Source organism: Episyrphus balteatus, chromosome X, assembly GCF_945859705.1.
Source record: "Episyrphus balteatus chromosome X, idEpiBalt1.1, whole genome shotgun sequence".
Classification (NCBI taxonomy): domain Eukaryota; kingdom Metazoa; phylum Arthropoda; class Insecta; order Diptera; family Syrphidae; genus Episyrphus; species Episyrphus balteatus.
Window position 1 is genome coordinate 2,961,387 of NC_079138.1, and position 13,211 is coordinate 2,974,597.

A 13,211-nucleotide genomic window follows, 5' to 3' on the forward strand; every position below is an offset into this window, starting at 1 on the left:
ACATGTGAAAATTCCATATTTTAACATTTTGACACACCCTAATATATACAATGCTCGTCAGAATGTTCAGAGCTTTTTTTTTTCCAAACTCAAAAAGAAAAAAACGCCTAATGTAAACTACCCAACAAATCGCCACTAAAACGTAGTAGATCAAAGTATTTATTTGTTATGTTCTCTATATTCTGTCCTTATCTAAAATACTGGTTTATATGAAGAGTGCAACTGTCTTTTCTTATCCAAAAAAAAAAAAAAACATATCTATTATTCTCTCTCTAATCAGCATTTTTATATAGAAATTTTATACTGGTTCATGTTCATGGTATTTTTTTGGTTGAAATTTCAGTCCGGTTATCAACTGCAAGCCGAGTGTTTGAGAGAAAAAGTAATGAATAAAATTTGTGATTTTAGTGTGAATGTGAATTAATCTAGCATTTCTCGGTACTCGTTGTTCCATTGTTTATTCTATCCCCTCTCGCTCGACGAATATTTCTAGAACATCACTAAATTAGATTTCAAACAAAAATTAACACATAAAAAATCCTATATCGGGTGTGTACAAAAAAAAAAAAAAAAAACATAAATTAAAACATCATTTACCTACACAAAAAAAGAAAAAAAAAAAAACAATAGTGAGCGAGTGAAATAGAAGAATAAAAAATCAAACTTGAATCATAATCACAAAAAAAAAAGAAGCAGAAGAAAGAAATAATTTTTATTCAAAAGTGCTCCCCCGTCGTTTTCGTCTTCTGTTGCAAATAATTGTGGTTTTGTATTCGATTTGATTAATAATTTTTTTTATTCTCTTAATAATTTTTCATCATTTTCCTGCAGAATCAATCAATTTCGTGGGGAATTCCTTGTCATCATATCGGTCTCTTCGGTCGGCTAACTGTGTGTAATGTGGTTAATATGATTGTGGTGAATTTATGATGCGAAAAAATTTATATTTTTGTGTGTGATGTAAAAAAAAAGTAAAGTAAAGAAATAGAAAAAGACCAATGTACACTCTCTAAACGCACGCACACTCACTCACACACACACATCAGAGCACATCCCATCAATGTATTATAACAATTCCAACAATAATTAGAAAGTATAACACCACAACACCGCGTGAGTCTGCTGCTGAGTGGTGAAAAAGAAAATATTTTATTTCCCCTCCCGGAGGAATACCAAGTAACGAAGAAGAAATACACCAAAAAGTAGAATAACATTTTGAGAGTGCGGTGACGGTGATGATGAAACTTGTGGTGGTGAAACTTGTGTTTTATATAATTTGTGCTTGTTTCGAATAAGGAAGATGCTGAAATCATTTGATTAAATTGTGTGAAAAACCAATTTTTCAACAAATTCATCTCCTATGTAAGTAAAAAAAAGCAACAAAAATCATCCAAAAAAAAAAAAATCAACACCCAATTTATTCCTTCCTACACTATTTTATTTTTTTTCTTTCATATTTTTTTTCTTCTTTGTTTATTTGTGTATGTGTGTGTAAATTAAATTTCCAGTACATGTCAGATCGTGTTTTTACACACAAGTCGAGTCGAAGTCCTCTATTCCATTGTTTCTGTGTGTGTGTATGGTTAAAATCAAAATTCTTAAACTGATTAGAGAGAGTAAGATGAATCCATTGGTTATCTATTTCTATCTCTGTTTTTTTTAAAACAGGCGAGGTCAGCAAACATTCAAACAAAAAAAAAAATAAAATTGAGAAAAAAAAAAGTTAAAAATTCCTGAGATTCTTGTTCTTGTATTTGAGGACCATTCTTCTTGACGAAGCCATTTGAAATAATAAAAACAAAAAAATTAAATTTTGTAGTGCATTATTTTGATGGTAATTAGTAATTTTATTTGAATATTCAACATTTTCATTAAAATTGCTAATTTGTTGCTTGATTTCGCATATATATTTGCCCCCTATTGGAAGATTTTTTTTTTTTTATTTGTATTGGATGCTTTTCAAACCCAACCATCGAACGCATACAATATTAACTGCAGACAGTCGTTTTGTTTGGTGTGTGGTTGTAGTTGTATGTAGTGTATGCAACAGCAAGTTGAATTTCTGTTTTTGTTTTTTTTTTTTTTTGTTCTGTTCTTTTTCACCATAAGGTTGGTTACCTGCCTACATAAAAATTTAAATTGTTTTAAAATCAAAATTATAAATATTTTTGATGCTTTTGATTTTTACAAAACTAGCATAAAATCGAAAAAAGAAAGCAAACTTAACAATTTATTATTATATTGTTATTATTTTTGTATTTTTGATGACCAAAATTGAGGGGGTGTTAGTTTGATTTTCTGGTTGATCCTTCGTGGAAAGCCTAAGGTTTCCTAGTTTGTGTCTGATAGAGCTAACCAAAACCTACGTTCTTGTCGTCCAAATACCTACCTAGATTAATGGCTAAACGAAGTAGTAGTAGGTACCTAATTACCCACTCGATAGATTTTTGATGCTGCAAGATGTTTCTTTTTTTTTCCCCTGTCTCCTCTTTGGTTGTCTCTCTCATTCTTTCTTTAACTATTTCGTTGGAAGCTTAATTAAATTACAATAGCGATAGAAGCAATCAACAGATAAGTTTTTTTTTTTGAACGAAGAGAGGACATTCGCAACTTGAGAGGGGTTTAAAAATGAGCTCGACTTTGTTGTATTATTGCATGGAAATATTGACAAAAAGAATTGTGTTCTTATCAGCATCAACATGTTTGTAGTTATGATGGCTCTTTGTCAAGGATGAATCATAATTTACAATAATTAATCAGTTAACTTTTGTGTTATGACTAAGTGACTTGCTTTGTGTTGATATCTTTATCAAATTTAATTTACTATAAAACATTTGTTGAGAAATGTAAATAGATTTTATATAGGCTTTCGAGAGAGAAACTAAGCTAAAGCGGAAAAATTTCTTCCATGTTCATGGATCAACATAGGAAACTACTTCTTAAGTGAATTAGAAGAACTATCAGAAAGACTGAACTTTTTCAAGTCCACCAAGTGGCTCGACCAACCATAGCATTCATAGGTTTACACACTTTTTTCATGAAGTTACAATACTTTAGGGTATCACAAGGGATCTAGTACATTGATTTAAGTGTGACGGTAACAAAATCAACTGTCAGCCCATATAACCTACAGTACCTTGCCATATTATTAGGCCCAAGCGAAAAAAATACATTTTTTTAATACTTGTCGAATAATATCAAATTTTTTTTTGTCTCATTTACTTACACTTACCATGTAGATACGGATTGACTAAAACAAAGTTAAAGAATTGATACTTTTTCATACCAAATAACGTACAAAATTGGAAAAGCTCCAAATAATACTTAAATTTTTGTATCGAGGAATAACGTGACATTCTTAACTTAATGGCAAGGACCCCATCTTGCATAAATATAGAAGCTCTGATCGTCTGGACAGTACGTAATATTCCAAGATTTGTGGTATTTTTTCTTTCTTGTAAGATCAGACGAGAAGAGCTATTCACAGTTCGTTATTCAAATAACAAAATATCCTCTTATCATTATTGGCTGTTCTGCTATCTCAGGAAAAGGATAAGGTTCCTTTTATATTGTGCAAAACGCCCTAATTCCAAACCAATACAACAAAGTGCTTGGAAACGTTTTAATTCTACGATTTCGAAATAGGCTCGAGGCTCAAAGCTTATATATTTATGCAAGATGGGGTCTTTGCCATAAAGTTAAGAATGTCGCGTTATTCCTCGGTACAAAAATTTAAGTATTAGACCAGCCTTATAAATTTCTAGCCATTAATTCCATAGAAAACGTCTTTTGGAGCTTTTCCCCTTTTGTACGTTATTTGGTATGAAAAAGTATCAATTCTTTAACTACTAATAGTCTTTCTCTAAATATTGACAAGTGTAAAATCATGCGTTTTACACGCAAACACAATTGCCTGTCATATAGTTCAACAAATGAACACGTCTTAATTATGTAGTCTATCAAGTTTCTCTGACTTCGGTGTGGTGTTGGATTCAAAACTTTCATTCACTAACCATTACAATTATATTATAAAAAAAAAGCTAATAAGATGCTTGGTTTCATTAAAAGATTTTCTCGTGACTTTCGTGATCCTTATGTCCTTAAAATTCTGTATGTTTCATTTGTTGGGTCTATTTTGGAATACGGTTGTATTGTATGGGCCCCATATTAGGCGGTTCAAGTCAACAGAATAGAATGTGTTCAAATAAGTTTTATGAGATTTTGTTTACGATTTCTTCCTTGGTCTAGTAGGATTGATTTGCCACCATATACAAAAAGACTTCAACAAATAAATCTTCCGTCTCTTTTAAGTCATCGAGAGTACTTGCAATTAACTTTTTTCCGTACCATTTGCTACTTGCGTAAACAAATGTCACAAGATGTATATTCTTTCTCATGCATAAAAAGGACCGGTTGATGTGAATCCAACCTAAAATTCAAAAATAATTGAAGGGAAACTTAATTTACAAAAACTTAATATAAACATGGTCAGTTTTTATTCAGAAATGATAATATTGAACAAAATTCAAAGTGAATTTATTAAAAAGTGCAGAAAAATTGCAATACATTTTTTAAAAAGTGTCCCGATGAATTTATTGATTTAAAAAATATTGTAAGCCATTCTACTATCTGTTCCTGCGACTTCAACATTCACTGAGAGAGTATTTTCGGTCATGGCGAGAATTGAAAGGAATAGGGCTTCATTGAAATTCATCAAAAATTAGCTCTTCTTTTGTCAAATTTTCTCTTTTTTCGTTTCTGAAATCAAATATACTATATTCTTTCTTCAAAAAAAAGTTGACAACTCTAGTCACAACTCAATGGGAACCCTCATGAGCAGAATGGGTATTGTCTCATCTGACTTGTTTAGAGGGTGTCAAGACGAAGAGGTGGAGGAGGACTCATACCACTTCTTTTGCTAAAAGCAGAAAAACAACTCTCGGAGAATACTGTCGAGATAGATGGCGTCTCGTCCCTGCCACTAAAAAACATAATGAAATTATCTAAAATTTGAATTATCCAAAAATTATTTTTAATAAATATTACAGAAAATTTGTACCTCATATAACATTAGGGTGGTGCAGAAAAAAAGTACTTTCATCTTTCAATTTTGGAATTAAAAAATAAATTTGAAAAGAATTACTACCGAATAATGGTAATTTTTTGCGTTTTTGACAAAAAATAAAGTTTGTAAAGTGCGTTTTTTGGTTCAGTAATATTAAATTTATATCAAATCGATTTTTGTTAAATTCCAAGAGTAAATACAAAATTTTGCATTTTTCTTAGCCGCCTAATAAAGATTTACAAACTTTTTCTGCAATGAATATCAATTTAGAACCACCCTGATGGCAATTTTTTTTCTTCGATAATTTGGTTGAAACAATAGCTATGTTGATTTTGTTTTTATTTCACAAGCAGAAAACAAGATTTAGAAATTTTCGGTGTCATTTAAATCCAAATTTTTCGAAAAATGAAAAAAGAAACAATACAATGCAATACATCGAATCAAGAGCAAAATAAATTTCTTCGTGAGCTCTGCAGCCATTAAATTTTGGCTGCGCAATCTGTTCGACGGACATTGACGACATAATGATGTTTTTAAACAGCAGCTACTTCCGTTGGACTAAGTTAGTACAATCGCAGATCCGACTTTATGAAAACATCTAAGATAGGCCTAAGTAAGGAAGGGTGTTTATCAAAACACTCAAAAATTTTAGAAAAAATGATTTATATTCGTCGAAGACAGAAAACAGGTCCTATCTGCCTACGCAAAGGGTAATATCTGAATTCTCTGGTCAGTATCTAATCTCAATATGATCAATCTGGTTGTCAATTGATTGATCTAGATTAGGGATGTTGCGAATTTTCGCATCCGCAAATGCGAAATTATCAAATTTGGGTTGTACTTAGTTAAAACAGGCTATCTTTCTTTCCGATCACCATCCAATATTGTATCGATGTGTCCCCATTGATAATACGAACACACCATTGATCATTATTATATGAAGAGGAAAATTTGAATAAAATTACGGTTCAAGATTTTTGGAAAGCTTTCAATAAACAACCCAAATCCCTAGTCAGTTAGACTAGACCTAAGTTTGTTTTTTGATTATGTGTTGGGACAAACTTCTCAAGCCTCACTATTCGCCCAAAAATTCCATAGACTGATTTATGTAATAAATATAATTTGAGTAATCAATAATCCTGACTAGCATAAATGATGCATAAAAAAATACTCCAATTGTATTTAATTGCCTTCTGTGATACTAACTCTGATACAATTAGTATACAAGAAAAGTCAGGAAGCATTATCGTTTCATATCAAATATTCTTTTCCTCATTTTATATAATTTTTTTTTTTTTTGTTATTTTATTCTTTTCCAGAATTTCATATGCGGCAAGTAAATCAATTTAAGTTGATAAGAGTCAAATTGCATCGTGGGTCGTCAGGGTAGAAAAAAAGAAAAAGACTTTAACTACGCACTTCATGTTTACTGTTCATTCATTCGTCAGCAGACAACGAAATTCTTTTTGTTGATAAAAACTAACACAAAACAAAAAAAAAAAAAAACTTAAAACATTCAAGATTATAAAATTTTATTTGACAGAGAAGGCTTGAGTCATTTAATTTTCGGTTAAACAATGATGACGGATTGAAATTTGCTATTATAAACATTTACTCAATTATTTGTTTATCTCTTTTTTTTTCGAATTTCATGTTCATTCTCCATCTGCATTTGAAAGATAAACCGACAGTTTTAACAGGATTTTTGTTGGTCGCCGAAAATAGTTTATCTCAATAGTTTATTTTGGAGGAACATTTTTTTTTTATATATACATTTTTGAACAATTTTAACAGTAGGTCAGTATTACTTAAATAAGTACCTTCCTAGGTTTGAAATTTCATAAATAACCAAAACGCGAATTTTGTGGTTTAAATCCTTGTTAAAACGAATACTATACAAGACCTTGTGGTTGCCAAAACCTTTTTTTATGTAAATTTTACAGTATTGTGGGTAGACCCAACCGACATTTCGAAGTTGTGAAATGCCAAAGCTAAGTGCGGTTGTTCCGTATAAAAAAGTAACTTAAACACCCAAATTTTGGCTTTTGGTCTCTTTTAAAATGCCAAAACATAGATTTGGGCCTCAACCAACAAGCTTAACCGGGAAGCTCTATCCTTATCCAGCTGATTTTCAGTATGCCAGGGTACGTGCGCCTGTCACCTTAGACAATGTCTTCCTCTTCTGCGCCTTCTTAGTAATGCGGAGTAAAAAACTCTGTGAGTCGACAACTTTTTACTATATAATAGCAAGTCGACTCAAAAATATAGCCAGGTTAATTTATTGTATTCTTTTATTGTTGTAGTTCTACTAGTTATGTTGGCATAATAAGAATTATTTATACTACTAGATTTTAAAATTAGTAACGACCAATTTATTTTCTAATGTTTTTCTTATTTGAGAAATTAAAATGAATTTCTTTTCTGAGAAATAAAAACTAAGAATTCGGTCATTCGTTGGTAGCTCTCATGTTAACATTGTTTTATAGAGATTAAAAACATCTAGAATCGATAACAAGTACCTTCTTAAACTTTATCAAGCTCAAAACATCTTAATCCCCAAATTTTCCCAGAACTATAATTAAAAACATGACATTCTAAAAGTTATAATTGATTCCTAAAGGTAAAATTTGACTTTTTAGGACACTTTTTCAATCACTTGCATAATGTATTAGTGACAAGATAATATCATAGAAGTAGTGTGAAGAAAATCCGATTAGTCTAGTGTCGTGGAATCGAGCATTAAGGTTTTTTTTTTTTTAACTGTACCATGTTGACTGATTTTCTACAAACAAACTGTTGCCATTTTTTCAAGTATATATGTTGCATATTTTTATGTAGGTAAGTGCAATTAATACGCATGTGTGTGCCACCAAATAACTTCTTTTTTTTTTTTTATAAACGGATTTTGTAACATAAATCTAGCATAATTTCGAAAACGAAACAAAAAACACCACCCTCGCTTGCATTTTTCGTTCGCATATTTATCTCACACACATTCAAAGGAATGTAAAACGTTAAACACAACAATGATGAAAAGTAGACTAAAAACAAATCCTTTAAATGCGCCGAATCATTTTTTGAATTTTTTTTTTTCCTCTGACTCTGGCTCTCGCTCTCTTTCTCAATCTCTTATGGACTTTTCCCTAATTCACTTTCACATAGGCTATAATATTATTTCATCACAATTTGTTCTCAAAGAACCACTTTTTCGCACCAGACGCACCTTCCATACAGTTTTTTTAATATAATTTTTTTTTTTTTGATTTTTCGAAAATTGTCATGCTTTTTCGAAATTTACCTTGTGTACTCGGCTGAAAAAGATTCATCTAGCTGCTGTACTAAATCAATCAAAATAGAATTCATAAGCTTATCTTGTCCAACAAAAAGCCGGAAATAGAAAATTCTATTCGAATATCAGAGAAGCCTTTTTTGTTTGGCTTTGCTTAATTTATTAAATTAACTTTGTGCCTCTTCCTGTTGGCAATTATTGCAAGTCCTTAAAAAAAACTGAGACTCATAAACACAAATTAAGCAAACTATTCATCAAATGTGTATGTGCTTCAAAGCAGACATTTAAATGAATTTGTTAAACAAATGAAACAAAAATATCAACCAAAGTTTCTCCATTCTAAATAAATTCAACAAGTCGAAGATTTTTTGTTCTGTAATAAGCCGAAAAGATCTGTAGTATTTCTTTGACTTTTCTTATTTGTCTTCCCAAAAACATGGAGAGATGCTTGAATTTCAAAATACATAAAAAAAAAAACTGTAGATTGGACCCTTAATTAAGTCGTATATATATTTTTTTGTTTTGTTGAAGGGATTTATTGAAATGATGAAATAATAAATCGAAATTGAGAATTATACCTAAAAATATCTCTTTTTATCAAATAATCAAGCAGGCAGACAAAAAAGGAAAAGGCAGTCAAATTTGATTGATGCAAACTCGCCAATTACTTATAGAGTAGGCAGGATTTCCTCCCCCGGTGTTAAGCAGACAAAAAAAAAAAAAACTCAAATTGAATTGATGCCAAATAATGTGCAAAATATGTATGTGTGTGTGTATTTATTTATGTATGTGGGGGTGGGAAGAGGGTAGTTTCCATGGAAGCTGCAACTGGAAAAGCATACGTGGATTAATAAATGTTTTGCACAGCAGAGTAATGGGAGGTTACAACAAGCTTAGATTATTATAGGAGTATGGTGGTTGGTGGATGTTGAATGGAAAACCTTTCAGCTGCCCTAGACACGAATGCACAAGCAATCGAATATAGTTGTATTTATTATAATTTTCTACTCACACAAATTTCTCTCAATTTCCCCTGTCACACACAGGTTTTTTTGAAAGTTCAATAAATCGGACTTTTGAAAATGATGTAAGTAATATAATTTTGAAATTTGGTTGCAAAAATTACTAAGCTTTAAGATGCTAACTAAGATTTCTTTTTTTTTATTTTTGTTTACTTTTTGGAGGAATGCGTTACGCATTATAAAAGCATAACCTTTAAAAGTGTCTCAAAGATAATCCGCCTTGGGACCAGTGTTCGTATTACTTCAAGAGGTGGGTGGGGTTGGTGGGTCCTTTTGTAGTTGCCATTTTGATCTCAGATTGTGTGGAGGAACTGTTCTTCCTCTCGTTTCTGTCCTCTGAGAAGGTGGTTGGTGTAGGTGCACATCTTGTTCCAGTTCTTTTCGGTGGTTTGCATTTTTGTCTGCAGCGAAGATGCTGGTATAATGTATCTCTCCAGTTCTTCTCTTAAATGGTCTGACCTGTTTGATGGAGAAAATTGATTTAATGGAATAATGATTTTGCAAGTGTGAAAAGTTCAATTATCTAGGATCTATGATCAATAGAGGAGCATCGTCTTGTATTGAAGATATCAATTTGCCCTCTCGGTTGATTGAAATATGCAATTTAAGCTGAAAAAAAAACGACAATGTTAGACAATGTACAACACGTTTGAGAGTTGAGTTTATAAATGCAGCTGCAATAAAATATGGCCTGATACTGTCAGGTATACAAAACTGATGTCTTGAAAATCCAATTCAAAAGTTCAGATGTTTCAACACAATCACGAAACACTTGCATTTAGTTTAGTCTCAGATATTGGTAAACCCGATGTGAAATCGAGATTGATCTTTAAGGTGAAATAGTGAAAAAGGATAGTCGTCGTTCCAATATTATATAAAAAAAGGTTTTGTTAAAAGTTCATTGAACTAATATTCTATTATTGCCTTGCCTTGTTTTATAGTATTTCTAGGTTATAGTTTTTAATAACGATTCATTCATTTTTGGCATTAACAAAACACAAATCATGAAGGATGAGTGACTAAAACTAATATTCCAATATTCCTCTACTTTGAAGGTTACTTTTTGTTGCCCCTTTTGTGGATTTGGAGGTTTATGATCGTTCGATTTTGTGCATTGCATTGTTCTTATATGCCTTTGACAGGTAGTTAAAAAAAAAAATTATCTGAGCTCTAGAAACAATATGAAACTTGGTACGTAGTTAGCCATTGATACATGACAAATCAACAGAGCCGCATCAAATTTACGAAGAAATATTTAAAATGTTATTAGCAGCCTTCCATTTTAAGCCAACAGTACACTCACCTGCACTTATTTCTTCAAGGCCAAATCATGTTGCAAAATCATCAGATTGGTATTCATCATTTTGAGTTGAAGGGATATTGCTACTACACCTAACAAATTTGCGATTTAATTCCGCAACCTCTAGACCAGGGATGGCGAACCAATGGCACGCGTGCCATTGGTGGCACGCCATAAAATATTTCCGGCACGCCACCAATTAAGTAATTCGATTGCCATTTGAGCGGCATTCAACGGTTTTTCCAGTAAATTTTTTTCTTGAGATTTTGTAAAACTGTAAAAATCTCTCCTTTTCAGAAGAAGATACCCACGTTCTGAAGAACGGATTGAATTTACATGAAAAACGAGACGAAGTAAAATAAACTGAACATTTTTTTATCGGTAGGTAATTAGGTTTTCACAAGTTAAAGAATTATCGAAAATGCTAGGTCTACTATGAACCCTGATACGACAAAACTTAACATGTCTAAATTTTACTGGTAGGAAATTGAAGAAATTGAAATGTAGCTGAACAAATTTGTCCGATATCGACTCAAAAATTAGTCGAAACGAGGAAAGAGTTGGAATCAATCAAACTAGAGAGGGTGGAGCGCAATACGATGAACAATTCTAAATAAATGAAAACATAAAATTGGAAAAGTTGGAGATCTGCAGGTGGCCATGGCACAGAGGAATGAGTAGATGACTTCAGAGCCAGACATCGTGGGTTCGAACCCAACGGTCGACTCTGAAGTTTTTTCTAAATCGCCAGCTTAACTGAAGCCACCTGTGCGATGAGACATGAGACAATTGTCAACGATGTCTCCCCCTCTGTGCCACGTAGTTATGTGTTATATGTGTTTCTGTTGTTCTTTCTTTCTTTGTCTTTCTCTTTGTTGTATTAATGTCTTGTGCTGGACTAAGTTTCCGAAGCTGTAGTGTGTGTCTAGTCCGTAGATTTATCTTCGGATTAGATTAATATGTAATGTAATGTAATGTAATGTAAATTGGAAAAGTTGGAGATCTTGAAAATATTTTCACCTACTTACGCCTGTGAGTCATAATTTGTCAAATGAATAACATTAAAGATTCGCTTAGAAGTATATTGTCAGATGATTCCAACTTTATCTTTCAGTTCAGCCTGCATTTTGCTTAAAGTGACGAAACGTAGCCCTGATATAAACTACTTGGCATCGAGTTCACAACAAGAAAAATCATACTACAATAATTCTTTCACTTTTTATTTTTTATTTCTTTGTTTTATTTTGTTGAGGTTCATCTAAAAATTGAAAAATTTCAAATTCATTTTTTTCAAACTCAATTTTTCCAAACGTAAAATTTGAAACAATGATGCAGAAAGATTATTTTTTGGTTCCAAAAACAATTTTTGTAGTTTTTTTTTCAAAAACAAATAGCGCTATAAAGATATAATAATTTTGTAAATCTCCCACTTTTTACAAAAAGTGGCAATTTTTTTTTTATTAAAACGAACTACAATAATAATCTGTTATTTTCAAATTTAAATTAATAGGTGTGTTTACAAATAAAACGCTGCGTAGTTTAAAATTAATTATTTTTGCTTCTAGGTGGCGCCCCAAGAGGGTTAAAGTTTTTTCTCATTTGAAATAGGTCTAATATGTTGACTTATGAGGTCAAAACGTTCTTTGAAATGAGCTTTACTGCTTTACTGCTTTCTTAGCGCGAAGAAACATCGGTTGGCTAGAGTTATTCTTCACTTGTATTTTTGGCATTCATAACGATATTCTTGGAGGCTTTGTGGATTACTTGCCTTTAAAATATAATGTCCAGGTGAAAGAGGCTGCATTTGAACCCAAAACTCCTGACGTGACAGCCCATCAATCTAAACGTTACGCTTGCAAAGTAGTTACAAGCACATATCAAATTCTTATTGCTATAGTATCGTTCTACTTTCGATGCGATAAAAATCCATCGAATGGATAAATATTTGTTTTGGTATTTCTTTTTCAACAAAGATATGTGTCATTTTGAATTTGATATGAGTCGATGGCAAAATTGTAAACGAAAAAGATTAAACGATAAAACAAAAAAATATCGTTCACAATAGAGATTTACAATACCAAAATCATTTTTGGTAATCGACTATTGACAAACGACACTTGCAATAAGGGCCTGAAAGTTGTAAATAAATATTGAAATATTTAAAATGTTATTAGCAGCCTTCCATTTTAAGCCAACAGTACACTCACCTGCACTTATTTCTTCAAGGCCAAATCATGTTGCAAAATCATCAGATTGGTATTCATCATTTTGAGTTGAAGGGATATTGCTACTACACCTAACAAATTTGCGATTTAATTCCGCAACCTCTAGACCAGGGATGGCGAACCAATGGCACGCGTGCCATTGGTGGCACGCCATAAAATATTTCCGGCACGCCACCAATTAAGTAATTCGATTGCCATTTGAGCGGCATTCAACGGTTTTTCCAGTAAATTTTTTTCTTGAGATTTTGTAAAACTGTAAAAATCTCTCCTTTTCAGAAGAAGATACCCACGTTCTGAAGAACGGATTGAA

At 31.9% G+C, this 13,211-nt stretch overlaps 1 protein-coding gene across 1 annotated transcript in view; it reads left to right on the plus strand.

The window, feature by feature from the left end:
• Nucleotides 1–319: 319 nt before the first annotated feature.
• LOC129920743 (plexin-A4) overlaps nucleotides 320–13,211 on the plus strand; it is a 52,671-nt gene continuing 39,779 nt past the window's right edge. Inside the window, exons 1-2 of the mRNA XM_056002341.1 lie at nucleotides 320–549; nucleotides 832–1,362. The gene's annotated coding sequence lies outside the window, so the exon portion shown is untranslated. The remainder of the gene's footprint in view (nucleotides 550–831; nucleotides 1,363–13,211) is intronic.